The 27,553-nt window shown below is 38.9% G+C and overlaps 1 protein-coding gene across 1 annotated transcript in view; it reads right to left on the bottom strand.

The window, feature by feature from the left end:
* Window positions 1-27,553, bottom strand: part of KLF13 (KLF transcription factor 13) — a 31,000-nt gene that overhangs the window by 1,094 nt on the left and 2,353 nt on the right. The window lies entirely within an intron of this gene.

The following is a 27,553-nucleotide window of genomic DNA, read 5'->3' as shown; positions in this document are numbered from 1 at the left end:
AGAAGGGATAGCAATGTCTTCCATGTTCTTTTTGTATGCAAAAGTTACAATAAAAAGATTGGGAGCAAGGTAGATGCCACTTGACACTAACTGGATGAAGAAGGTGGTACTTTCTGCCAAAGAGGAGGCCACTGTTGGTATTCTAACCCATTAAAAAGTACTGTAAAGCAAACTAGCGATACCTTATTTGATAACTGGATCTTCAGGGATGCTGGGCTCCTGATCCCTTCATGGATGACACATTTCATATCTCTTGTAGTCCACTGGACTTGACTTCTAGACTTCGACAATATCTGTACTGAGCTCTGCAGAATATTCACTTATTCCTGCCAAGCTGTCCCTAAGTCTGTCTGACTCAATGCTCAAGTTCAGAAGGTGTGATGAAGTCTCTCTCTTCAGTTACTTAAAAACAATTAAGGTGAAAATGCAAAATGGCAATTTTGAGGCAGTAGATGTGAGGCTCTCACCTTGTATTCTCCACAGCCATGCCTGTGTTTTCTGCATTTGCTACAAGGTACGATGGTTTCTCTTGTTCACTGCCTTAGGTTTCATTTAGAAGTGAGGCAGGGAGCACTGTATTTCAACTAGGTAAATGTGCTACATTGAAGGTAGCAGCCTTCTATCAATAGCTAACCTTAAAACCATGACCTGTTACACTTAAGGTAAGACCAGTGGCCACTGAGCTCAAAGAAACAGCAGTCTGGTGACCTGCTGCACTTCTCAACAGATCTCAGATATGGGAAACATGTCTCACAGGGCCAGATGCCCATGCCGTTGCATGGCTGTGCTGGAGGTCTGCACTTGGGCACTGTGGTAGATGTGCAGCCTAAGAAGCTCAAGCACTGGAGGCGAGCACATGTCGTAGACAGAATTAGCACTGTTGGGTAGATGAGTATCTGGAATATATTCCCAAATTCACAGATTTGGCCATAACATTTATCTCCAGGATCTACTTAGGAGGTTCCTGCTCAGAAAGTACGTTCTTTTTGCCCTCTCTTTATGAAGCCTCCAAGATACTTCAGCCAAATCTCAAATAGTGTCTCAATGAAGAGACAGGCAATTCTTTTTTAAATAGGATTTTGTTCAAGAACATGGAGAAAGCAAGTGTCCTTGATGTTCCCTTGATTATTTAGAAGTAACACCAAGGCTCATTAGAGTTCTCAAGCACATTTTTTGGATTTCATTAGTTACACCTACAAGTACAATGCATAATGCAATGGTTATATCTGTACACAAGGGAGGTTTTCATGTGGAGGGCCACGAACACCACCTCCTAAGTGATCTGCAAAAGGCAGCTAAGACGAACAGGACTGCTTCCAGTTGGCTTCCCCTGAATTAAAGGCTAAAAAACTTAGGGCCCCAGAAACCTTTTTAAGAATAAAAACACCACCAACTGGTTTAATGGATACAGTTTTGTCACTTAAAAAACCCCACGCAAATCCATTCAATGTCCTCCTCGGCCTACTCCTGCAAACTGTCAGGGACTCATCTCTCAGTCTGCTGATAGAAATGTGAAACAAATGGGAAACGTATATTTTGGCTGTGTTTGTCATGTATCCAGTCATCTGTATGTATCTGTCCCTGTGGTGGGACACGCCAGCCATCCCTGTTGAGGACTTTGGACCCTTGGGAAGAAGGACAATGAGACATGGTCTGGCAGCTGGATCTGGCCTGCAAAGTTTCTCATCCGTGAGCTATACCATCTTTTTTTGGTGAGGGAATGCCCCTTGGATGTTTCTGTTGCCCAAGTTAAGTTTCTTTGTGTTTGTTTTCATTACAAATGGTGTCAGCAAATGTTCTTCACTAGAAGGACTGCCTCATGAAATGACTGCTTTCAGACCAGGAAGGCAAGAGTTAACATGCAATGTTTTGCTTCTGCTGTTGACAACACCATGAAGCACAAAGAAAATGGTAGCTTTTCTGCTGGTTAGTTAGCATGGCACCGGCTGCTCTTTTCTATGTCTAGCATTTGGTAGCCAGCAGTAGACACGACAGTCCAGTTCCTAATGAGAGAAGAGGTTCTAGAGCGGGATTGTGTAAGATCTGTGTTATCCAGCACTAACAGTCAGGTGATGAAGGCATTGCACAACTTCTCTCCCCCTCTCCTCACTGCACATCAGATCTGGATGAGACATTCGGGTTCCGGCTCACCTGCCTGGTTTAATGTTGTTGATGATTGTGGTGATGCTTTGGGTGCTAAGCCAAAGAAAAAGTGACCTTTCTTCCGCTATTTCTTTACTGTCCCCTGTTCTCCTTCTTCCTAGGAACTACTTTTTCCCCTCAGTCCTCTCTAGTCTTGATTTGTTATCTTCTTGGTAGTTGCGTTTAAGTTTCTTGGCCAAGTGGTTTTCCCCTCCATGCACTCTCTGACAGCTGGCATCACTCTAGTAGTGGTAGTAAGTTCTGTAGAGTGTTTCCCAGCTTTGTTGAGGTTTAACAATACCTCCTCAAAGAAAAGCTGTATTGTGAGGAAATGCTGGATGCCTTGTGTGAAGATACAAGAGTCATTACTGTTCATAAAAAATTAGTACACAGTCTGGAACAAAGTTGCTGTGGGGTATTAATTAAGACAAGACCTAGCTGCTGCTCCAAAACCACACGTGGAAATTCAGAGTCTGCCATCAGTCTCATCTCTCAAACAGAAGGGATGTGGTTTTCTGTGCAGGTAAATTATATAAATGTCCTTTTACTGGCAGGAAAGCAATCAACAGAATGAGGGATTATATGAATTGATTGCCTAATCTCATTAGGGAACATGCAGCCACAGTACAACTTTCTTGCATAAGCAGTAACCCATGGACATGTTACACTCAACGAAGAGCTTTCACCATTAAAATAGCTGTACACAACACAGTAAAGATTTTGAGCTCCATCTTAGGCAATGCTGAAGTCAGAATTTTTACAATGACTACAGAATTTCATCCTATATATTAATGTGGAAATGTTATCAGATATCTTAAATACAGCAGGAAGTGTCAAGCATGTGAATATGTATATTGAGAGTCTTAATGCTATGCCTTGTCAGCGACAGTATTTTTGTGCATTATTAAGCATTATCAGCAGGTCTCAAAAAGAGGTAATTCTCCAAAAGATAAAGATGCTTGAAAATAAAGGAATCAAAAAGCAGCTCAGGCTTCTTTATTCTTCCAAGATGCATTGCAAGCCTTTAAAAGATAAGGAATATTGTAAAATTTAACTTCTTTTACAATTTTAAATAGGTTTGGATTTCCATGTTCCAAATCCCACTAAACTGTAACGTTTCTAGCTCCTCTGCCAGAGCACATGACATCACATAACTTGTGTTTAGAGTTACACAAGCTGATGGAAAAACATTACATTTGAGAATTAAATTCAACTGATCTTAACTGAAAATTACACAAGCAAGAACATTTTTAGCTTCTTCCTGAACTCCACCCAGTCCAAAGAAAAAAAAAAAGTGTGGGAAAGCTGCATTAAGAAACTTGCAGTGCTCACTGAATAAAAGTATGTGAGATCTGCAGGTGCACTGACTTCTGAATTAATTTCAGTGTCACAGACCTAGCTACTCATGCTGCCTGCCAGAGCAGACCTCCAAATGAACTGTAGAGTTGCCTAGGCTATAGAAACAGCACTAAAAAAATGCCTCTCTCTTCTCTCTTGCTGGAAGAGGTTCAGAAGTAAGTAGGGCCAGGCTGCTCTTATGATATTATATAAAGGTCCTTTGTATTATTCTGTATTTGTGAATCAATCATTATATATATTGAGGCAACTATATGTAGTTATGGGAAACAAAACCAACAGAGATGGTGGAACCAGATACGATGTCTACTGAGCTTGATTTGTACCATACCTTTAGCGCGCTCTTGACTTTACCCGAGTCCACATGCAGTTTTAAGGACTCCTTTCCCATATAGTTACACTCAGTACAAACCCTGGAGTAACCTGCTTCCTTTTTCACCAATCTATGTGTATGATATCCAGCATTTGAATAACAATTAAAAATGATACAAAGTGCTGTGGAGGCCTGAGCATGCGCAAAAAATAACCTACTAATGACTGAAATGCCATAACAGGTTAAGACACATGTGATACTATTTTCAGGATTACAATGTGAAGATTAGGCAATCATAGCTGAACAATTTGAAATGTGATATCCACTGCCCCACAGATTAGAGTATTACTAAGTCAAACTACGTATTGGGGGCTATTTTTTCAATTTAACTCACATAGTAGCTCTGCACATTATGTTAGCACCTTCAAGCCTATGCCAAGGCCATGCAGCAACAAAGAAATTTGCATCCTGGGAATTCCATGAGTGCCTGCAAAACCAGAAACAGTAAGCCAGAAACAATTTTCTGTGATCTATAATCTGTTCTGCTGCTTCACAAAGCAGCATTGTATGTTGTTATGAAAACAGACTAGAAACCTGAACATGCCACTCTGTGCTATTTTTTCATATACATAATTAAAGGTATATTTGGAAACACATATCAGAAGGCTGGGTGGGGAGGATGAGGGGCAGACAGCTAAATTGAGATGTGACTGAAGCAGCCTTCCTCCAAGAGAGGAAATGCTATCCTGGGAAAAAACATTCAGCCAAGCAGACTATGTTTCTTGAGACTGGCTGTTATTTAAAAAAAAAGATAAAAGGTCATCCTTCAATAGCACTGATGTATTTACAAATATTTTCATTTCTGTTATTCTCCTGTTTATAAACAAGTCCCCTTTTGCATAGCCAAAAAACAAGCCCTTAACCTTCTGAGTGTGAGAGAGAGAATAAGCATAGCTTTGATGTTAGATGAATGGTGGTTTCTTTATCAAGTTTTTAAAAAGGGATCAAAACTTCCAAAGCCTCACAATTCCAAATTCCTATAAATTGAAACCAGTTAGTTTTAAATTAATTATTTTGGGGGTGGCATTTCATAACCAAACAAGCTAAATGCAATCATGATTTTGCATCTGCTTTTGTGTGTCTGTCCAACAGCTTTTGAATGTCTCAGCTACCTTCAACCATACCTAACAGAGGTAGTGAATTCACCAATATTAAGCTTGACTAGTTCCAGGAAAATGAGGAAGTTTTAGCGATGTTCTCAGTGAAAAGAAAAGTTATACAGTGAATTTGACTGTCACTAGACACCAGAAACCCAACACAGGAGTGTGATATGAATGCCCAAATCCAAAAAAAAGCTTCAGAGTTCACACGTTATTAGACACTGGGACATAACACTGCCCCAAGCCCCTCGGACACACAGCAACAAGGAGCTAGGTTGCATTAGTACCTACTGACAGAAGCATGCATGTTCCTGCGATTTCCATTATCCGTGATGTGACCTTTTTTAAGGAACTGGAGTTCTTGGATTTCCAACAGGCATGGACGCAGGCATCAAGTACAGTCTCAACTTTAAGGTGTGGGCATCTTAATTTTAATCTCAATAAATCCAGTCATTTAATTAATAAATTATTGGATCTTATGTTTTCTGTATGCACAGGAAACTACTACTGGGCAGGAGCTGTAGCACCTACCATAATATCCATTATTTAAATCCTCGGTTTATCTTCTGTACCTTAACATTTTCATTGAGTTATTTAGACATATAGGAATATTTATTGAAAGGGGAATTTCCAAGCTGCAAGTTTACATTTTAAGTGAACTTTTGTTACTGTTGCTCTGGAAGTGCTTGTATTGCTCCATCTGGGAGCACAGATTACACCATGTGACTTATCTGTATAACCACAGCTAACCAGAACAGCTCCAATAGCAAATGATGAACAAACATTCAGATACTATAATGATAATGGCTACAATGCCAGAGAAATGCAAGTAGTGCAAAATTCCTTGCCCTAGCCTTAACCACAGCCAGGTCTGCCCAAAAACCGAAATAACTGATTTGGTATGTTCCATGTAGCTATCTGTCCTTCTTAAAAATATTACCACTCACCTTCACCATAATGGAAACAATCTTTTTTTTTTTTTTTTAACAGATTACATTCTATCAGTTATATTCTAGGCCTGTATTTCAAACTTGTTCAATGATATCAGCCAGATCTTAAATCTCAGTTTATAATAATTTTAGGTACTTTACTGTATTTTTATCAGCCACATTTGCTTCTCTTTTTGTCAGGCAGAATCATTCTAGCCTTTTTAGGCTTTTTTTTTCCCAGGACACTCCATCACATAACCTTTCTGTTGTCTAAAATATGCATTCCATGGCTTTACTGAACCCCTTTTCAAACTGGAATGCCCAAGCTGAACTGCTCTGTCTGTGTGAGTTTCTATAGCTTAGCACTTTAAAAATACCCACGTGTTTTATACTGCATTTTTGCACTGTGAATTAAGAAATTTGAACCTGTTATCTTTACCAAGTCATTTTCTGCCTACTATGTTAAATCCTATTTGACTCCTGTTTAGTTCTCACTTTATCTCTGCTAAAGTGCATCACTGTGTGTTCAGTACATTAAGCTCTGTGTTCTACTCCCAGCTAACGCCTAGTTCCAGACCACTTCATGCAACCAGTAAGTAGTTGAAAGTTATGTTCCAGGACCTGGAAAATAAATCTTAAAGCAAATTGGCTTTAAAATGAAATGGTCATAAATTTAATAAAAATAAATATTGCTCCACCCTTTGCTAAGGTTTTGAATGGAGGAGTGAAATAAATGCTAGAGCTATGTGGATAACTTATTTTCTGCTCAATTGAAAAATTAAAAAAACTTTGAACTGCAGAAGAATTCAGCAAACTAAGCAGCCCATAGTAATTTTATTTTTGGTTGACAAAGATGTTTTACTTCTTTTGGGTGTTTTAGTGTAACATTATTTTAATTCCTTTAGCTTTGTGGACAATTTTCAACACAATGACTATGTTCATCTGAAATGAATCAATGAAACACACTATCACAATTCTTCTGAAATAAAAAAATCAGCCTAAACTATTTGCTGAATTTAACTGACATATAGTTCTGTCCTTCATAAAAGACTACTTGTCAGAATCACGAAACTGATATCGAGTGTTACAGTTCCATGGATACATAGTGAATTGTATTTGGTTTTCTTCTCTCTAGCTCGCTCTCTCTCTGCTAGAGTGTACTCCAAAAATTAGGTAATCCTGATGGGCAATTAGGAAAAGATAATTCTTTCCCATCGATTGAAGATCATTAAAAAGTCATAACCCTTCAGGAATTACACAGTTTTAAATTCACATCTGTGTCTGTAGACCTAAGCACTGACAGTCTGATGGTACTTGTTTTAGTAAAACCCTTGTACTAAGATACATAACACTTGTCATTGCTAATATTAGGCTTTCTCCTCTGCCGTTTGTCACTTCCTGGTTTCTGAAGGGTTCACACTTTATCTCTTCTCCCTTCCTTACACAACCCCTCCCTGTCTTGTATGTTCCTTCCTCTTTTGAAACCACAAAAACTCAGTTGCACTAGGCCAGGGGCTTGTGAAGCTCTAAGTCGGTTATACAGACTCTATCAAAACTGGGACTGTGTAAATGTAGTTACATTTGTGTGTGTTAAATATGTTAAAGAGCTTTTTCTCTTGAAACACAATCAGCTGCAAAATCACTAAGGTGAGTTTAGCCTTCAAGATTCCTTCCTTCTATGATGGGGTCTAGATATCTAGACACAAAACTTTGAAATACATCCTCTCTATTAGAAGTAACAGGAGTATATCTTATTTAGCAAAGAGGCTGAATTAGCTAAATAAAGCATTGAACCACAGGTGCTTTTATAACTTTCTCAATAATTAATGAACCTTGTCATATGCTCACCACTTAGACAAGAATGTGTGCATCTGACAACTCAATTTGATGCATCAATAGAATCCAGTGGAATAGAAAAGCCAGCAGAAAGACAACTCTGAAACTAAAGGCTGAGAAAGTGAAAGTGAGGGAACAGAGATACGTGTAATTTGTAAAACACTCCTATGGCTTAGAGATTCCTCATTCTTCTAACCAAGGGTCACAGGCTATCTGCAACCACTAGCAAAATGAAGGGAGTTCATTTAGTTCCTTTAGTGAAGGGTGATGAGGGCATCCTTGTCTTTGCTGTTCTCCCCAGCTTCCCCTCATAAAACTGCTAGTAGCCATGACAGGAAAGTAAAGAAACAATATTCTTGTTGGTATCTGGAGCACTGAAAATTAGCAAAACAGCTCTAAATAGTATCTTTATATGTATACTGCTGAGATTCTGTGAAAACATTTAATGCATCATACCTGATTCTCTCCTTTCTTTTCTTTGTAAGTTATTTCTAACAGTAAGACACAGGTGATGCCTTTGAATATGCTATTCATCTGTCAAACAGCAAGGTTGTATGTCAACATTGTTTACCTATGTGAAAAATACCTATTACGTGAGCTATTCAGCACATCCACCACAGCACTCCTTATGATGGGGTTTCACAGCAAGGCTACTTCTGCTCCATGCCAGTCTTCCCTTGCCTGAAACTCCAAACTCTTTCTTTCACATATAATGAGGTTATATTCTTGCCTCTCCAAGCAGTTAATGATTTTATAGTCTATATTCATCTTCATTTGCTTTGTGCCTGACTTTGTAGAGAATGCTCTGATTTTAAAAATAGTTATTAATGTATTGCTTTCTTTAGTCAGAGCTGTGTTGCGTTTGAGGTTGTAGATAAGGTTAGTTGCAAACTGAAGAGGAAACAGACGGTGGTAAAGTATGGTGTCAGACAAATGTCACCATTACAGTCATCTTTCTTCTCACTAGTCTTAAATGTGGCATAGTTAAAAGGAAGAGGAGAGTAACACAGAAGAGTGAATGAAATAGGAAAGGGCTTGTGGGTGAAATTCTGTGGCCTTACAGTAAAGTCAGCCCATGGCCCCTGGCTACTTCTAGAACTATAAATCATAGCAGTCTCAATGAAAACTCTCATAGAGCAAATACTGCAAGTTTAAACTAGGAATTCAGTATCACTTGTATCATTGATACTGCATCTTTAGTATGCATTGATTAGCTGCTGTAAATGCCGCTTGGCTTCACAGCTCTTACTGGAGAGATGAAAGGAAGGCAGAATCCTCTCTAGCTTAGGTCAGTGAACAAAACCACCTTCCATCTCTTCCATTTCCTGACCTGACATAGTGCTGTATGTCATACACTTGAAGACCATGATGCCTCATCTAAGCTGGGCATTGGGTGTGGTATTTTGCTCTTCACTTTTTGTGATGTTTTCAGCAAAGTGTTTCTGTGGGAGTTACTGACCATTTGCAAATGCAGTAAGAGCAATTCTTTTTGGATGTAAATTTGCTAATTAATACCTTGGGTATTCAGGTTAGCCAGTCAGGTAATACAGAGATGCATAAGTATGTTTTCTCCTCACAGAAGTATAAGGAGCATGAAAGATGCTCCCCACGTCTTGGAGAGCAGATAAAGTTTTCTTTTGATGGCTAGAAAAAATGATGAACTTTGTGGTAGCTACTGTGTTACTTCTGTATCTTCTAGACGGCCTTGTCAAAATCTGCATACATAGTATTTCTCTTGACTCTTTTCTGTCATATTTCCTGTAGTCTTGCTCTGTGACTGCACTGACAACATGTACGCTCTAAATGCACTATCAGTACAGCAATACCTCTTAGCCTGTAAAATTGTGAGTAATCAAAACTTCATCTACCTCTTACAAAGGTAGGAATCCATCAGTCAGAAGAATGGTAATGTTACATGATTATATGAGTTGGTGTTTACAATGCATTCAATTTCAAAGATAAGGTATAAATCTCCTTACAGGTCTGTATGGATTTATCATTGTTATCTAATGCTGCTCTTTTGTTGATTCTGTCTTAACTCTAAAGCTTAACATTCACCATTTCACTCTCTTTCCCAAGAGTTCTGACACACAACCAAAATGGAGACCTCCCATATAAGAAAATGGGAACATCAGAGCCATTAGGATACTCGTGAGGTCAGAAACTTATCCTACCTAGCAGGGACAACTTCCATGTCTAGGTGAGTGTGCAGACTAGAATGGACCCTCTCTGCCCCAATGGAATAACTTCTATCAATCCTGCTTCCATTAAGTGCAATGCCTTTGTTTACATGAACTTTTGCCACATCCTATTATAAAATCAGAACTTTTTCCCTCTGCTGATGGAATCTATGAGTAAACAATGCTCTTTTACTGAGTACCAATGACAGGCCTAACTCTTGAAAAACAAAAGGCAACAGCCTCAGCATCAAAGAGCTTATGTTCTAACATAATGCAAACGAAATGTTTGGTTTTCTGTCAAAGTTAAGCACCTGCAATTGGTGTATGTAATTTCTGTTCAGTAAGCCTAAACCTCTTATTTGGTCATATCTCTGAGGCATTAAATCCTAGACTAGTGCTCAGTAAAACAACTGAAATGCCACTAACTTAAAAGAGCAGCAACTTCCACTTGATTTTGTCTCTCCTGTGGCTTGTTCCAGGAATGGAGATCAATAGCTGACCCTTTGACTTTGTACTTAAATGCAAGATAATTAAATTGTGTTATACTGAAATGATGAAGTGATGAATTCTGGGGAGAGGAAGATGTGTCTTAGCTATGTGTCATTTCCAAACCACACTGAAGTATCAGCCTGTTTGCAAAGAGGGGGACTTTGTGGCTTAGCACAGTAGCCCTTTAGTTCTGTATTCCTCTAATTTGTTCTACTCAGATCTATGAATGTAAGAAAGGAGGATGGTTATTAAAAACTCAATTGTGAATAGAAAAGAAATGAAAGAAACACCATAAACAGAGCCTCTAAACACATCTGGGTATTACTGAATGACAAAACTAAAAGATGGAGGATTTTTTTTCCTTTTCCATTGGTCAATTACACTTTTTAATAAATATACTTCAAAAGAATACTGGGGTTGCAAAACCAAAAAAATGTAAGTGCTAATCAGCAAATCCGACCTATTGCATCACCCCAGCAAAGGAATTTCAGCCTAGAATTCTTGCCTTGAGCCAAAACCTTGTTTAAGGGGCTGTCTTCATTCCTTACCTACAGAGATTGTGTCTTCAGCATAGGTCAGAGAAGTCTGGCTTCTTAAAACATAACAGAGACTAACATCAATGAAGGTATGTGGGATTTTGTTGTTCTTTTTCTGTCAAGTTGATGAGAGGATTCAAACCTTTTAAAGTGACAAGGGACTAGAGAGGGGCTCTCCAAATGTATGTAATAATAAACAGTGTTTTTATCAGATGAGTCCAGTTAAAACTTGGAAAGTAATGATATGGACCGTGATGGATATATATGCTGGACTGAGATCTTGTTTAGTCATTTGCAGACTCGTGTTACTTCTGTTCTAGCATGCTGATTTGTTGTCTGCTACAAGCTGATGATTTTGGCTGCCACCACTCACCCTCTGTTAGAGCAAATAAGGTGATTAATGAAAATGTTATGCAGGCAGCAACTGAAGCCAGGAAAGCAAACTCTCCAGACTTGATTCTCTCTCCTCCAGGAGGGAAAAAATTCCTACCCGTAGCTGACATAACTGAACCAAATGCGTCTACAGGGAATGTGTAGTTAAGGTACCAACAGAAACACAAGGTTTCCATTACAAACTGTTGTCTGGATCTTTCCTATGCTACCTCAGAATTGCTCACTCTGTTACCCAGCCCACTCTGCAAACTCAGAACAGCTCCAGATCAGACATTTGACTGTTAGCAACTCCATGGGAGCTCTAAAGAGTATTACACTCCTTAGCATCCTGTCTTTCTCCATCCCACTCTTACAGTGGAAAACAAAGATTACATGCTCACTATAGGACACTTCCCCCTCTTCTTCCAATCTCTGCTACCTCTTCTTGAAACCTAGGATTACATCACAACAATGCTGACAGGCTAACTGTCAAACCATTCATTCTCAATGGTGTGGCCTTTACACAGAGAAATTATACACGTAGCAAAATTAACCAGTAGATACTCATGGGTCAAATAGCAGGAACCAAAAATGCAACATAGTGACTTCTAAACGTCATAACTGCTTCTTTGGAGATCCTCTTGCAAATGTATCTCCACAGATAACTGTGCTCCTCTTTTGATCAGTCTGATGACCTATCTTTCCTCAGCCTTCAGTGTGGGACACAGGTTATTCCTTACACTTCTAACAACCCAAGGTTGTTCTCTCTCTACCTGTTATCTAGTCCTTGCTGGAAAAGTTTTAATTTATCTGAGTTCTGATCACTGCGATAGGTAGGTACTTAAAAATTAGATCAAACCTAAAAACTTAAACTTGAAGACACTTGCGTATTGCAAGAATGTTTGAAATCAAACTGAAACATCACAAACCATCCCTGTCTGTATGATGAACACAGAAATGACCTCTGTAGTGGTTTAGACTGCTTTCAATGAAAGTCTACCTCACAAATAATTTTTGTGGTAGCTTTCATAAAAAATCTGCATGGTAGTGTTCCTTATCTCTGGTATGGCAATTAAAATGTTTTAAGAGGGAGAGCAATTAAATAGGTAATGACAAATTACATTCATCTGGTGTGAACTGTGGGTGAATTCATGCTGAAATTATGAAACTTTGGCTACATGAGCTTTACCCAGCACTTGTGTGAATAACTGCACAGAAGGAATCAGAAGGAATCATATGACCCCATGAATCAGTCTTTTCTCTGTTGACGTATCAGTGATTTTTTTTATTATTCTATTCTACTAAAAACAGAAAAGTGCTTGTAGAAGCAAAGCTTATCAAATTAATGAAATGTTGTCCTGCTATGCAAAATAACAGACTAAAGGATTATTCATCTAAACTGAAACCCGTACTTTATTTATCTGAATTCTGGAAGATGTTGAATGTCATCTGCCTCCAACTGAAGTCCACATACTTTGGCATGAATAGACATTGTGGTTAAGTTATGACATTTTATGTACATAGCATCTCCCAGGATTTGGGGACAGGATGAGATTTAGTTTTGCTAGAAGCCAAGCAAACAGAAGTTAGTAAAGTTGCCTTTGGCTGTAACTGTGAAATGTCTCTCTGTGACTTTTGAACTGTTTAATCAACAACCTCACAGTAACACAGCATGCATTGAAACATGGGACTTCAGCATTTATAAGTACAGCTAAAGCTGTAAAGCTGAGTGAAAAATCTGATACTGAGAGTTTATTGCAACTCTATGGTGGAGAGAGGGAATCGGAATTTCCTTTTATTTTTATTCTCATTCTGGATGGACTGTTGTGCCAGAGAGCAAGGTGGTGCTGAAGTTTATGAGCAGCATCAGCCAATGACCATATGGAGCATCCAGCTTCGGGGAACAGGCAGCTCTGGAAAGAAGTTTTATGGGCTGATAATCAAACAGTAAGTCTGCTGCTTGAAACCAGGCAGCTACCATTCAGGGCATGCATAAACCCATTGCATATACTGCAGAAAATCTTCTGCCCAGATTGTAATGCCACGCTTCCTGTTTAAATCAGGATCAGGTTCTTGTTTTCAATAAAGGAATCAGATTCTGTGGTAACAGTTGTACACATATTCTAATGTGCTCACTTTTAAAGCAGGTCAACTTTTTAGAAAAGACAACATTTGCAGTTCAACATTCAACTCTTGCAAGTATCATTTACATGTTCTATTCTGACAATATCTTCCCTATCTATTTTGCATCTCCCCATCTAGCAGTCTCCTTCAAGGAGCTGTATGAAAAGAAAAAAAAGAGCACGTTACCTGCTTCTTTCTAGTTTCAGCTTGTTCTTCAGTCTTTTGGGTGTGTTAATTCTTTAAAAGTACTAATATGTGTAAGCACACACACATCTAGGCCTCATTCTCAAATATAAGTAGAAAATAAATATGAGAAGGTTTTCAACAATTATCACTGATCATGTTGTCTTTTAATTTTGGCTTTCTTAATGTTTTAATCATTGGAGTGAACCTGTAGGGATGTACACCCAATTCTCTGAAAAATCAGGCTCCCATCCAATGTCTCAAGCTGTTCCCGAAAGCATGTGTTTCCACCTTGGCCATATTCTATACAGAATAGAAATAAATTGTTATTAATGAGATGTTGCAATGAGATTACCTTAGCATTCCTCCTTAGATAGTCTTGCCAAGCAACTATTCCCTACGCCTGCAAGACTTCAGGCATCAACAAGTCATATGGAGGGGGGTACATCATGTAACAGAAGAGAAGCTGCTTTGTTAGACTGCAATAGAGGAGCATCACTGCTAGAGCACTGTTTCTCTGTGCATTAACATCCACAGTATAACACACCCTAGGTGCAGCTCAGCTCCCACCATCTCTCCATGTTTTATGATCATTTTGCAGGACAGCTGATTGCAGGGTCACTGTGGAGACTAGCCTCACCAGCTGTATCTGACATGTGTGGTCATGGCATAGGAGAGAGGCCATGGTGAGTGCTGGAAATGAATGAATGAATGAATGAATAAATGATGTGGTTTGTGGAGGAGTACAAGTCAGGATCCAATTATCTGAGCATGACTCTGGATGTGAAACATAACTGAAAAGCTAAGATTAAGTAGAATGCGGACATATTTCAAAGACAGCTTTGTCAAGGGCATCTTGGTATGTATAACTTTGGAAACACCTCTCTACTTTTGAAGCGACTTTCTCATCATGTACTCACATACAGAAATCAACTGGATTCCTTTTTTCAAAAGGAAATACTACTCTCAATACTCTCCTTGTTCAAAGTAGTATTGAAAGGAATGTTTTTACCATTTTGAAATTTACCAAACTATACATATATACAAGTATGAACTCTTTATCAACTATAACTCTGTTTTCCCTTGCATGCCACACCCATGTCTTCATTGCTTGCCTTTACAGAACAGTCTAGCATTAAAACCAGTTATGTCTCGCTACAGAATGTGGTTTCTACATATGAATCATACTAGAAGGGCTGCCTAGAAGACACCATTTTCTCTGTAAGTGCTTTAAAAGCCTCTTGACATGTAAACCATTTCACTATGCAAGTGATCCCTTAGTAGAGATTCTGAAGTCTACAGGTCATACATATAATGTAAAAATGCAGTTGCTGTAAAGGTAGACAAGTAGTATTAGAAATATCCCTATTACTTACCAAAACATAAATTACTAGTGCCTCAGGCACATTTATTCATGCTCTGCTATACTCCTTTGTTTAAGAAGTGAGCAGGTCTACTCTGTAATAGGCCTGCTCTTGTGTGAGGATAAGAAACCTGCTGCCCTTTCCGACTTTTTGAGATGGTGCACCTGTTCCTTGTGTATGCAGGAAATTAGTTGACCACACTTTGCATGCCCAAAGCAGAGGGGCTAATGAAACATTCTACAAAATACAGGATTTTACTGTGACCAAAGATTTTTCAGGAGAAGCTTCCTGTGATGGAAAAATTCTGTGAAATGTAATAGGAAATGCACATTACTTTAAACTGCTACTGTGAAATTCTAAGATATCTCCACCATGTAAGTCTGTAGGCTAGCTCCAAAACCCTATGCAGAGGACATACGTAACTTTTACTTTTAAAAAGATCATAGAAGTTCCCAGCTATTCTTATTTCCATTTGGACTCTCAATCAATCTAGTCCTAAATCTGGGAACTACAAAATGACTTGAACCTGACTTCCTGCCCATATTCCTAGCTCCTGCTGAGCACAACTCCAGCAGCCATGAGGGGTCTTGGGCTGGGATTCAGGGATTGCAGTATGCAGAGCTGCAAGATTGATAAACTTGAGTAGTCAGGAGGTTCCGTTACAACAGACTGACTGTAAATAAAAGCAAAGAAAACAGGAATTGCAACTTCATGAGTTGTGTTGTATCCTGACTTAGCTTTGGGGGATCAAGGTGATCTGACTATTGCTGCCAAACACGACAGTTTATTATTCCTACAAAAGATGTGATGCACAAAGTACTTTGACCTTGAATTTCAGCCAATTCTTTGAAACTTGTTTCTACTTTCTTTTGAAAAGAAAAGTTTTTACAGCTCAAGTTTAGGTTTGTTCCTCTTTGTGAATAATGGACAAACAAGAGAAAATCTTAGTCTCAGGAAAAATTATACATCGTTACAGTGCGCACGAATAGGTATGTCTTTACCATTTTTTGCAGAAGACCCATAACCTCAGCACTGTAAAGCTGTATACACAATGCTGTCTGCATGCTCATAGATGCGTATTTGTAAATCACTTTTTCAGTGTAACCCCTTTGTTATGTTACTCAAGGCTGTAAATGCTGTTAAGAGGATAAATTCACCAGTCTGGGTGAGGCAGCTAGGACCTGTTCCCATGCCTTAATATATGGGAAAAGGAACTGGATGCAAGGAATGTCCACACAGAAAGTAACACAAAAGCTGGAAGGATTAAAGTTGATGACTATTCACTGACTACTGCTGTAACAGTGGAGTTCTGTACAGACGGTAAGGAGCTGCGACTGTGTTTTATAATCAGGAGAGTCAAACACAAGCTTGACTTAAGAACTTAAGAACGTTTATATACTTTTAAAAAATCAGATATTAAAAAACCCAAAGGTGGTCTGATTTCCAAGTGAAAAACAGTTGTGCAGTGGAAGTTACTGTTGTTCTTGCTGTGTTTGTCTTGAAACTGCAATGAATGTAGTCAAATGAAAAGTGTGCTAGTACAATCACTTCTTCATAAAGGGAATACCACAGAACTTGCAGAGAACCCATGAGAATGTTACAGCCTCTTTACAACTACTTAGTTGAGAAAACAGTTAGGTGGTAACTTGGATTTCTTTGCAAATGAGAATGGAGCTTAGTTCCTCCAAAGCATTCAAAGAAGAAAGACTATCAAGTATCATCAATCGCATCAGTTCCTTGCCTTTCTGCAAGAAATTAATCTAAGCATCTAAGAAAGCAATTTTCATGCTAGCACCAGAAAAATGTAGCTTATACCAAATGAGTTTGAGTCTCTTGCAAACAACAGTGGTCACATCCTGTTTACGGTGTATAACACAGAAATGTAAAGTGTAACTTGGGTATGTCCAAGGGTACACTATACACAAGACCTGAGTTGGGTAATGGAAAGAAGCATTAAACAAACATATGCACAGACGTTCAGCACAGGTGTCATATGCTCTTCCAAAATAATTAGTCTGTAGCTCACCCACAAGTGCAAATCTTAGCAGCACAAAGCAGAGTATTGCTGATATATCCTCAAAAAGTATAGCTGCTTTTCCAAGAATTCATTACGAAAGCAAAGCACCAGCCAGATAGCATTCTCTCAGACCTTTTTTGTAACCCATTATATTCTTAATGACAAAAAATAATATAGTGATGTAGTCTATTGCATACAAAAATTGCATCATGTTCCTGTAAACAGTCTAATAAGAACACCAGTCAAGATAAAGACAAAAGAAGAGAAGGATTCTTCCACTGAGAAGTTCGGTGTTAGACTGAGAGGGGGGAAGGTACTCAAATCCTTACTATTATCCTATCAAGTATAGTGAAAGAGCTGAACTATGACTTTTCTTTTTTATGTTATAGAGCCCCAAAACTTCAAGAAATTAACAGCAGCCTATTAAACAATCTCATTTTTTAAATGATGGGGAAGAGAAAAGGAAGTATCAAGTCAAAATGTAGGTTTAAAATACTGTATTACAGAGATGATTTTGACCTTCTCAAAAGAAGGTCAGTGATACTGTTTTCTCCAGAGGCCACACTGCTCAAAAAAATCATATGCAGAGAAATCAGGTGAGTTCTACATGGTTTTTCACCAGTAAGCAATGTTAGCAAAAAAGTCTCAAAAAATGAATAGCCCTTCACCATCTAGGATCTTGTGGTATGAGTCAGGTGAGAGTTTACACTTGGAGAGAAAAGAGATGTTTGCTGATTCCACACTGCTTACCAGAAACATTGGTCAATTCCATATACTGAAGCTAGGGTAAGAAAGAGAATGACAAAATGTTCCGTTCTTTTTTGTTTTGTTAAAAAAAAAACAACACTCCTTTGGGGACTGCCTGAAAGTTTGCTTAGAAAAATGCTGGTGCTGAACATCTGTACTTTGACAAGCAGTGTTTAAAAGCTGTTTCTCATTACGGCTTTGTCTCTGCATTATATAATGAGAGCTTCATAAATTATCACCTTAGACAGTATAAAGTATCTGACAATCATGTTCCTAAACACATTTCATCTGTACGCTTCCCAGCTGTAGAAGTCTGGGACAAGGTCCATGGTAAAGCATTTGTGCCAGCTGTTGTACAATATTTGCGTACTTTGGTGAGCACAGCAAAGGTGACATTGTAACCTGCCCAACCACCTCATCCTCTGAAACCTACCAATGAGATCTGTTAGTTAGTATCTGTTAGCTATTGCTCCCTGGAAGTTAGACTTCCACATTTAAACTCCACGCTCCAACTGGTGCTGGCTTAAATCATGCCTGATTTGGTGAATGAGATGGTGCCATTAATGATATTGCCCCACAGACTGAAAGGAGATGCCAACACCACAAAACTCACTCAAGCTGGAAGGAAAACATAGGAAAATGGTGAGAGAGTCTTTCAGAATGGATAATTACCCCGATCTTGTGTGACATCTGAACTCACTTGCAGATGAGATGTTAAGAAAGCTGTGGAATATAACCATAGCAGAATGAATTGTGAGTAGCATTGTGTTCCCACAGCATTCAGCTATGCTCCCATTAGTGTATCTGTGCTTCTACAGGTCTTTTGTAAGCCATCATATTAGGATTACATCCGAGTTGCAATACATGTGCACAGTTTCCTTTTACTGTAACAGTTTTAAGCAGATTTTTATGGTGTAAATATCACAATTCTCTTCAGTTGTTCTCTGGATTTAAAAGTTTGCAGATTATGTGGGATCTGTACCATAGATGAAGCTGACTGGAAAATAATGGGTCTGAATAACACAGATAGATGCCGAACCTCGCAAATACCTTCAGTAGCATCTGTTAAAACTTACTGTTATGAATTGAGACATTTCTCCTCTTAAAGTTACTATTTCAGGCCCTCTGCAAACTCTGGCAGCTATCATACCTGTCTGTCATTTGAAAATTTACCTTTTCAACAGTATCAGCTATTCTGCACACCGGGTAAGAGCTGGAGATAGTGGGGAGAGAGAGGGAGAATCCTCTCTCCAGGCAGCATGTCCCACTATTTGAGCAATGCTGAGTTAATCTACCTAGCCGCAGCAGCCGTATTCCCCCTTCAAAGCCTCATCAGCACATGAAGGAGGGACAGAATCAGAGTTAGGGGTCACCATAAGTGATCTTTAACTATGTACAAAAACATTTTAATGTATATTCTCAATGCAGGTGTTAGAGAGCGGAAGCGGTTTCTTTCCAAATGAAACACAGAATTATTTGCTTTAAAACAAAATAGTTTCCTTATTAGGGACAGTGACAGATTTTTTTTATTACAAGGGGTAGGTGACTTGCTATAGTCTTACCTCTTGTATCATATAGCTTGAAGTAAAACTGATTCTATTAAATCCATACCATAGCATCTATTAAACCCATGGTATAGAATTACTTTGTCCCATAACCAAATTCTACATCTTTTCAGCAGTTTGTTGAAAAAATGAGCTTTTTAATCCATTTCTTATAGGTGTATTTCTGCTAATAATACTACACAGGGGCATCTATACATTCACAAGCATTTGCTTTCCTGGTTGCTCATAATTTTGCTCATACATTTCTGTTTAAGCTAGAATTTGGTGCACATGTTACCAATCTAGGAAAGGCTATTTCTCACTATTTAGTGAGAAGAATTCAGTTGTTTCCAAGAATGATGAAAGTTGGGGGAAATGTAAGGTGAAAATACTGTACATACCTGCACAAAGGGGAAAAGAAAGTATCAGTGAGAATCCTGGCAGAGATGTAATCCGGTGAGGTATCTAAGAAATTCAGTTTTGTTTTGGCCATGTTCTGAGAATTTAAAAAACATACTTTGCAAATACATCCTGGATTTATGGATTTATTATACAATAAGACTAGCTATCTGCCAATATTATATTGGCACTGCTTGTATGGACATATATACACCAAATGGAAATTTCCATTGACTTATAGGGGCTTTCAGTGCTCTAATAAGAGTTTCACATGCATGCATAAGAAAGCTACATACAATTCATGTTGGTCTTGGAAGATATATCAATCGCCAGAACAATCAAAAATTGACAAGGCAATCATGTATTAATGCTAGTCTGCAGTCCTTCTGCTGGCATTTAAAAGAAATTGCAAATTTAAATTCAGTAAGTGCCTACAATATATAACAAGAATTAGTTCATGGTTCAGTGAGATTTTAGTAGCATCACTACTCATATTTTTTATAGCAGGATCCAAAAATACCTGATTAAGAACACAGGAAAGCCCCATATGCACTGTGACATTTTGAAAGAATCTGTAAAGCCCCAGTCTAGTATGTAAATTTGTACCAATGTAATTCGATTTATTTACCCCCAAATTGCAAAACAAATATTTCTCTGATCTATTAACAAACAGCTTACCATTTCAATAAAATTTTGCAGGAAACATCTGAAGATGGACTAGGCTGTCATGTTCTAAACTGGTTCCATTCTAAGTTCCTCTAGTGGAAATACTGACAGCTGTTACAAAAATACGAAAAGTACAAAAATACAAAAAATACAAAAAGCTCAATACATCCTTTTTGGCTGCTGCAAATCGGCTGGTCTTATTCTGGAATTAAGTGGTTAGCATTTCTGCTTCTCTCCTTGACCAGTATTAAAAGCTACCGTTGAAGGCAGTAAAGGCTACATAATCAGCATACCCATCCTGCTTGTGTATTTGCTGTTCAGGGATGCTCTAGCTGGCTGCAGGACCAAAGCAGACAGAGAGCTGCAAAACGTGTAGCAGCAACACACACTCTCACGTGAATTTTTCAGGGGTCTCTATTAAAAAAAACTCTTATAACTGAATAGTAGAGATCAGTCTGGTAGAAATATAGTGTGCAATAAATCTAAGATCACTTATTGATCCATTGACTGCAGTGTCAACAGATACCCAGTCACAAATATTTTGCCTATAATTCCTGAGAGCACTACAAAGTGCTGTAACCGATTACAGAAATCTTTTCCTTGCACTAGAGGTCATTTCAGGACATGCTCGCTTTAATACCATTTGACTTGTGCCAAGTTCCTGGTTAGTAAATGCTTTTTATGTTAGGGCTGCAAAAAAAAGCTCCTGAGGTCGTTTTTCTACCAGTAACTACAACAGTGGCACTCTGAACTTTTAAAAACTTTTCTTTTATATTAAGTGGATGCCCTGTAAGATCTGCTGAATCTGCAAGACCTGAAAAATACAGGATATGTGTGTCTGACTTCAGTGCCTGCACTTAAACAACCCACACTGTCTAGCTATTGTTAAACTGAACACAGCAAGATAATGATCTCACTGCCCATGCGAATCTACCTAATAAAAGCCAAGTGGATAACAAAGGAAAAAAAGTATACCTATAGAAATTCTACAGAAAGGACCCTTCAAAGGTTGTCCTGCATTTGAACAGTAGAGTATTTTTCTGGCTCTGTCAGCACTGACTTCCAAACAGCTGATCCAAGATTGAAAGGAGGCAGAGGGGGAGTTGGAACATGCTTAACTTATAAAACAGAACTAGAAACCACATGTCCGATATAAACAAGTTCCAGGTTTCTGCTCTTGGACATGTTCAGCCAGACAATAACACAATGCAACAGTTGTATTTTAAACGGCTAAAGGTGCCTTCTTTTCAGATGAAATCCAATTGTGAGTTTGTTTCTTAAAGAACTCCCAATTTAGCCAAAATTTGTTTATGCACAACTCATGTCACATACAAATATTTTCCAGTGTCCTGCAGAGAAATGTGTGCCACTGCAAAAAAATCTTCTGCAGATCATTCAGAATACTTTTTCCATAAGAGTGTGATTAATTTCTAATACAAACACAGCTATCAGTTGCGATCATCCATTCATTAAAAAGATTGTTTGCTGGTTTACTTCAGACTACCTGTAAGGCTTGGGTCTTGCTACTGAGAAGGAAAGTGCTTCTAACTGGTGTCTAGAATGAGGAAAACAACTGGAAAGTAATCTATCCTCACCACTTGCAATATTAATAGGTCTCATTACCCTGGACCCAAGTACCACCTTCATGCTAAAAGGAAGATGGTTTGTGGAAAGGGAGTTCTGAAGTTTCTGATTTTCCACACAAAATTTTCACCCTGTAGAAAAGACAGTCCCTGTACACTGTATTCTGAAAATGATGTTGACTGAAACAGCTGTGCTGTAGTTGGGATGGTTTTCGTTAATTACCCTCTGCTTGAGTACAGCAAGATCACAGGTTGCACAGGTTGGCAACTCACTGCCTGGGCTAGACTTGTCTCAGTAACTGTCTTGGTTTCAGGAAAATATGATTTCCAAAGAATTGTGGAAATCACAAATTGATTCATTTATTGATTCTTTTTGTACTTTTTTTTTCCTGGTTTATTGAGTATTTCAGTGCAACACAACACAACCATGTGTGTCCCTTCAGATACAAAGCAATACTCATTTGTCTTTTAAACAGATTGTCATCTTCCTCTTCCCTCCCCAGCAAAAGCAAACAGAGGAAAAGTGGAGAAAAATTATGGAGAGAGACTATGTAGCTATGCTGATTATATCTGTTCCAAAGACAATGATGAAGAAGGAAAAAGAAGACAGAGTATTTTTCATAGTAGACCCTTTCTCCATCACAGTTATGACAATGATAAGTACAGCTTTGCTTTAAAGGCTTTTTAGCTACATTACCTAAACTCTGTTATCAGAAGCTTTATTTCTGCGATTTCTGCATGATTAATATCTCTGTAAAGATGGGGGAGAAAAAGGATTGAAAGGGAGCCTTTCACAGAAAAACCTGTAAAACAATCAGTTAGTCCTCTCCAGTAGCTAATACTACTCAAGTGTGTGGTAAATACAGTTGACAGCCAATTGGATTCTCCATGCAACCAATTTAACCCGAACTCTTTTGCAGCTGAATTACCTGAATCCTATCATTCAGTCCTGAACCAGTGAGGTAAAAGGAATGAGTAGGAATAGTTCTACCTTTCCTCCCAACTTGAGTGAGCTCCTTTTGAAAAAAAATGTAAGTTTTACAACTTGTTTATTCTTTTAAGAAATATATGCTGTGCGCTTATTTCAAAGAATTTAACATTAAGAGACTTATAGTGTATATACTGCTTATTTGCAGATGACAAATATGTTCAATGAACATAGACTGTTTGATCCAGGCTTAGGATGAGTACTTTTAACTAATAACCTTATTCTTTGGAATTGCATGTTAAGGTGAAGACTTAAGCAGGGCTGTAAATTAAGTTGTTTTATATTTTCAATGGACTCATTTTTTTTAAGGTGTTTAAAACTTTCTCAGAGGAAGTAAGAAGGAGTTGCAGAGCTCTTCTAGAGCAAACAAAACCAATGCTTCACTGTTTTGTATTGTTTTTAAAAATACAGGCTTATTAAAAGACACTTCACACCATCAGTTTTCAGAAAAATGCAGGAGCAGGCTGAACTATTTAACACTGAGAAAGAAGGCTTATGGCTCAGGCTGTAAAGACCACTGTTTTATGAAGCTCACATTTGAAGCTTTCCTGAAGCTGCCATTTGAGCTGGTCTTGGAGAAAAGCCTTAGAGAAAAGACTTTGATTCACTCAGCAAAGAGAGGAGGTGGAAGGCAGTAGAAGAGCATTATGGGACACAACAGCCTAGAGGCACCCTGGAGCTTTTTGATAATCTGGGTGTAATCTAATGATAGTGAGTGAGGCATACAGAGCCAGCTAGCTGTTTCTAACTTTTAACACAAGAAGTCAAAGACAGGAGGCCCAGCTACTAAAACTGAAATTGCTGAGAAAAATGCGGAGGGACAAATTCATTTAGTCTGTACTCTTGCCTGTGGGAAATCAGCATTGGGGAAAGGCCTTTTCAATTGCCTCTGGCATCCTCTTCAGAGGGAGCGCAGCTTCCCATTCAGTCCTGGCATCCAGGGCAGCCCAAGTGGAAGCTTAGAGGATGGACTGAGCCAGAGGATGGATTGGTACTCACTCGTTTCATCCTGTTCTACACAAGAGCAATCTGCAGGCCTCTTTTCCTCTGCTCTCGTGAGTGGCACAGGAGGCATTAGATAAGTTTCTCCCCTTGTAATCTTCTCCTGCAAAGGCTTGGGTCTTCACAAACACTGCCCACTTGCCACATACACGCATGTATACCCCTTCTAGCATCACCATATGCCTACAGGCAAGCTAAAGAAAACCTGAGCCAAATCTAGTCCATATTTTCTAGCTAACCAGCTAAGTTTTTCTGGTAACTGCCAGGTTCTAAAATGGAAGATAAAGTTTATTCAACTGGTATGTGAACTTGCTTCTCCTTACATTGGTTAATCAGTTTCTTCACATGCACACAGGTAGCATCTTGATTCAGAACATCATCAAAGAAGTTGCACTTTACCACTGCATTTTGAATTAATGTAGTCAGAGCAAATCAGACATACTAATGGTTTTCACTTTCAGTGAAAACCAGCCTCCTGTTTAAAACATATTATCCATACTTTACATAAAGGCCTCCTTACCAACCTGTTTAACACAGGCCCAACACTGCTCTGTTTTGTCCAGCCTAACTGTTATGCTGTTGCCACACTTGTCATAGTGAGGTCTGATCACTTTATTTCTCAGATTGCTTTCAAATACCAAACATGTTATGAATTTCTTCATCTTCACATACCCCAGATACAAAGTCATTAGAAAAATTTTGCTTAGGGAAACAAGAAATAATAATTGAGGGGAAAAGAGGGTACATAAGTTAAAAGCCAACCTTTTTTCATATGGGTTCGTTAGTGCTGTCCTCAAAAATGTGATTATAGCGATTAATATAAAGAAATGGAGATTTCTTTACAAGTGAATGGAAATGAGTCAGTCTTTTTAACCTATTTCAATTCAGGTAATATTTCATGAATGTTAGACTAAAAAGAACAGGAGATACTAAACAACATATCCTCCATAACTGTAAAGTTAAGCAGGCTGAATACATAGCTGCCCAAGCTCACTCTGCCACATAGAGACTAACGTGACCGCTTTCTCTTAGATGAGTCCTAACCTGACACGTATAAGCAAGGACAATACAATTAGGATGAGCTTTTCTTCTTCCTGTGCCCTGACAGAAGTCAGCTAGTTTAGCAATAGTACAGAGGAGCCACTGTTAAGACACCTGGCCCCCAAGTTTGTTTCACTGAAAGACATTGTCACTGAAGACATTCACTGAAAGACTCTAGACTGAGACTGGTGCCCACATGTCCTTAGATTATGCTAATTTGTGCAAACAGATTTAGCTCTGATGATTGAAAAGCTGTGCTTGTGCTATGATGTACTGCTTAGTGAGTAGAACTACTAAGTTTAGAAGGATATTTCAGTGGAATTAAATGAAGGTTTATTTTGTGTTTGGCATGGTAATGAAGATGGCTAAAAACTTGAGAGGTCACAGTGATTTGGGGGTGAGGGGCTGCAATACATAAGGATCCTTGTGATGCCTGCCCAAAATCCAGTCAGTTTTTCTCTGCATATAAATATGTAGTACAATGCAGTAAGCTTGGGTGCTCTATAACCTCTCAGAACATAGCAGTCCTGGACAATGCTTTATGAGGTTGTAGCCTGTAGATGGCTATTGAGCTCTGCACTGTCTCTCTTTTCACAACGGTGCATTGAAAGAGACAAACTGGTTTCCAGTGACTCGAGAGATCTTTCAACTCTTCCTAGTGACCCTGTGTTGAAAACCTGCTTAGAGGAAAGAGAATTTTGTCATGTAAATGGTTTATCTTATTTTCTGAGAGTCCTCTGTGTTTAGGAATTTTCTCAGGAGTGGAGAGGATGTTTAAAACTCATATGCCAGTGAAATTTTTGTATCAATGGGATTAATATAGCTTGGGACAAAAAGGGTGCTGCACCTGTGGATCACAACACAGCTTCTGAGGTCCACGGGAACCTCGGTGGAAAAGAATTTGGACTTGACATCTACCCACTGACACTAAATATAACCCTCTGGTAAACATTAAAACTTCAAGGGCTTTGTGGCTGATGATCACGTTGAACTCCAGGACATCCAGTGAGAGAGTAGGGTGGAGAACATAAACATGAAAAGAAACCTAGGGGGAGGGAAAGGGTTTGAAAACTCGTAAAGAGAATGACAAAGATTTCGGTGACTAATGTTTTCTGCCTGGTTCAAGGGTTTGTTGATTTAATAAAGATGAGGCATTCATAAGGCTGAGATAGCTTAACTGCTAGTGTACCAAACACAAGAAACTATGGATTACTCTAGCACATTATGTTCCATAAAAAACTTCATTCTAAAACACTGTACTCAGAGCAAGGGCCTAAGGACAAAAGGCAGATGCTGCTTCCTTTGCTGTTCCATCGAGTTTCTTCTGCTCTAAATAGGATAATTAGCATCATCGTCACTATGGTTTCTGCTGTGGAAATTTAAGCACTGAAATCTGGTTCTATCAGAAGGATTTCACATGGGGCACCAACAGCTGGAAAATAGTATCAGCTTTCAGTCCCTATGAATGTGGGCTGCATTTGACCCAATAGTACCTGCAAGGCTCTGTATCTCTTTGCCACACCATGAGCTCAACGATCTAGTCTATCTTTCCTCCCAGCATGAAGAGCAAAGCCTTTAGTTTCTGCACACAGTAGCAGACAACGATAAGCACATTTCTAAAGCAGGTCATAAACTGCACTGTCCAAATCTCTAGCACGATCATCAGTATCTTCTAGCCTACAGTATTGTTCATAGCCTTCAGTTCACCTCTAAATACCGGCTTATCTAGTCACACAACTCCTGCTATGGAGTGGAACTTATTCCGTAAGTTTTTGATTGTTTCTCAGTAAATAGATTTGAGAGTTACTGGGGTGGCTGTTTAAAGCATCTTGCATGTGTACTTGGAGTACTTTCACCACTGCTTGGTAAGGTGGATAGCCACCACCCTATCCATTTGATAGATGGGCAGACGTTACTTAACTAGTTCAGGACCACTGGAAAGCAGAGGAGACCTAAGCCCTTTATTCTAAATAGGTAAAACTCATTATGTGTTTTGTAAAAACAAACACTTGCCAGTCCTGGAAATCCTAGCTTGTTCTGTTAGCTTAGCTCCTAGTGTCATACAAAATTTTTTCAAGCCTGTCAGTTTCTTTTAAAGAAAGAAAAAAAATCAAACACCTTAGAAAACATTCTGCAAGTAGTAAGAGGCATTAAATCCCGTTTAAAATGCAATCCAAACAGAAACAGACCTGTTGCCAGTGAGGAGGGAAACTTGGCAGCTTTGTTTAAAGCTTCCCACACAGACACTGGAGACGCAAGAAAACAAAGAAGCTGTAGTCCCCGAGGGTCCTGCCACTCCCAGGGCAAAACGAGTCCCTTCCCTGCTTTTCCTCTAGCTCTCAGACACGCACATGCTCTCTTCTCTCAGTGCCATTAGCAATCACCAATTAAGCCCTACAGACCTGGAAAAAATACAGGAAATGAAGAGTTAAAAGGAAAAGGCAAAAAACCCAGAACTTGGAAGTAAGCCAGCGTCCCCGAATGACTCGGCTCAGCCGGCAGCTGGGAGTGACACTCCCCACCGGCCCTGCTCTCCCTCTCCTCTCCCCGCAGGGCCGGCATGCCCAGCCCTCCTCTCTTCA

Source organism: Phaethon aethereus (assembly GCF_964289735.1).
Source record: "Phaethon aethereus genome assembly, chromosome: 12".
Classification (NCBI taxonomy): domain Eukaryota; kingdom Metazoa; phylum Chordata; class Aves; order Phaethontiformes; family Phaethontidae; genus Phaethon; species Phaethon aethereus.
The sequence above is the reverse complement of the archived record's forward strand: the minus strand, read 5'-3'. Positions and strand labels throughout refer to the sequence as shown.